The following is a 2,514-nucleotide window of genomic DNA, read 5'->3' as shown; positions in this document are numbered from 1 at the left end:
TATTTTTATAGTGACACCGCTTGGAAGTATACCAGTCAAAGTTTACAAACTTCTGTTATCCATACCATAGGTAAGAAACCCAAACCGCCACGAGGAGTAGTTGAATGTTTAAACTAAATCTATCCTTTTTAAATTGCGTAATAAAAAAGTTTTTTACGCAATTTAAAAAGGATAGATTTAGATTTAAACTTATTTTTAGGAAGTACAAACAAAATAAAAATGTTGTTCGAAATTCATAAATCTTTGTATTTCTTTACATGAAGTTTTAAATGTTGTATACATGCATTTATACATACAAACATTGTATATATATATATATATATATATATATATATATATATATATATGTATATATATATATATATATATATATATATATATATATATATATATATATATATATATATATATATATAAATACCCTGAATTCTGATCTGTCGAGAGTTATTAGTGGAGAGATGAAAAAGCGGAGAGATATCTTAAAAGTGATTGTTGATGCAATTTTTTTCTGTGCCAAGAACAATCTTGCCCTTCGGGGAACATTAGAAGACATCGGTCAACAAAACAGTGGCATTTTTCTGAGCTTAATTGAGTTGATTAGCCATTATTATCCTTTAGTGGCTGAACACATTGCGTCCGTTAAAGCAAAAGAAACCACAACATCCTACTTTTCTTCTTGAATTCAAAATGAGTTGATTGAGTTACTTGGGCAGAAAGTCAGAAAAGAAATTTTGTCAAACATCAAAGAAGCTAAATACTACTCTGTTCTGTTTGACTGCACTCCAGATACCTCCCACAAAGAGCAGATGACTCAGATCATCAGGTATGTCCGCATCAGTGATGAAACCTGCACAATTAAGGAAAGCTTTGTGGACTTCATTGAATCTCACCAAAAAACCGGAAAAGGTCTTGCAACAAAGATAAGTGAAAAATTGGAGAAGGATGGTCTAAGCATTTCCGATTGCCGGGGCCAAGGCTATGACAATGGAGCCAATATGTCTGGAAAATACAATGGCGTCAAAGCTCACATCCATTCTCTTAATTAGTCAGCAAGATTTGTTCCATGCGCAGCTCACACTTTAAATCTTGTTGGTGTTCATGCTGCTGAGGTTTCCCCACTCATGATTACGTTTTTTGGAAAGGTTCAAGCCATCTTTAACTTTTTTTCAAGCTTCACGTCAAGATGGAAAAAAACTGATGAAAACGTTGACCATCTCATTAAAGGTAAATAGTGACACAAGATTGTCTACCAAAAAAGAAGCAATTACACCATTGCACAGACAAATCAAAGATGTTCTTCAAGTTTTGGAATCCATTATCCACAATCCCATGACAAATGCTGTCACAGTTAGCAGTGCAAAAGAACTTCTCATTCATATTGATTTCAGTTTTTTGTGTTTGTTGGATTTCTGGTGTCAAATTCTTTCTCTAATTGACCGGGAAAACAAACTGCTTCATTCAAAAACCATTTCAATTGACATTGCCGTAAAAAAAATGAAATGGTTGAAGGCTTTCATTCAGAATTTTTGAGATGTTGGGGTGGACAATATTATTAAAGATGCCACAGAAAAAGCTAACCAGAGCGGAATTGATGGTGGCTTTCCAATTAAGAGGAAGCGCAAAGTGAAGAGAATAGCACTTTATGAAGCTGAAGATGACTCTCACCTTCTCAAAGCAGAAACAGAATTCGGATCTCAGTGCAACTTTGTGTTTGACAGCATTATTACACAAATAGAGTGGCGGTTTGAGGCTGATGTCTGCTGTATCCTCTGATTTTGGCTACCTCAGTGGGCATTCACTCTCTAAAAGTTCAGTGGATGAACTCAAGAAAAAAGCTGCAAATTTATCTCAAATTGACAGGGCAGATTTAGATTCTTCCGATTTCCAGTCAGAAATGGCAAGCTTTAAATATCAAGCTGCCGCAATGATGGACAACTTTGAAAAATCTAGCTCGATCGACATTTTGCAGCTCATTCATAAATATTCTTTGACCGATGCTTATCCCAACACAACAATTGCTATTCGCATCTTCCTCACCATACCAGTCACAGTTGCTACGTGTGAGAGAAGTTTCAGTAAACTTAAGCTCATAAAACACTATATGAGGTCAACAATTGGCTAAGAACGTTTGTCTAGTTTGGCTATAATTTCAATTGAAAATGAAGTGGCAAACAACATTGATTTTGATGATGTCATTAGTGAATTTGCCTCAAGAAAAGCCAGAAAAGTGGCATTGAACTAAAGTTTGTGCAACCTTAATGACAAATTTTACTTATAACTTGATGTGATAAATTTTGTGATCAATAAATCATTTTTTTCGTTTAATTTTCTTCTTTTTTTTTTTTTAAGGAGGGGGAGGGGGAAGGAAGGGGAAGAGGGGGCGCAATTTTCTTTTCTTGCCCGAAGCGCAAAATTAAAAATGAAACTTTTAAAGTGTTAAAATCTTTAAATTTTTTATAGATGCGAAAATTTATTATGATTACTTTGTTAGCAATATTTTAAGGGTATATTGAC

The sequence above is a fragment of the Hydra vulgaris genome, chromosome 12 (genome assembly GCF_038396675.1).
Source record: "Hydra vulgaris chromosome 12, alternate assembly HydraT2T_AEP".
In the NCBI taxonomy this organism is placed as follows: Eukaryota; Metazoa; Cnidaria; class Hydrozoa; order Anthoathecata; family Hydridae; genus Hydra; species Hydra vulgaris.
Note: the sequence above shows the minus strand (reverse complement) of the source record.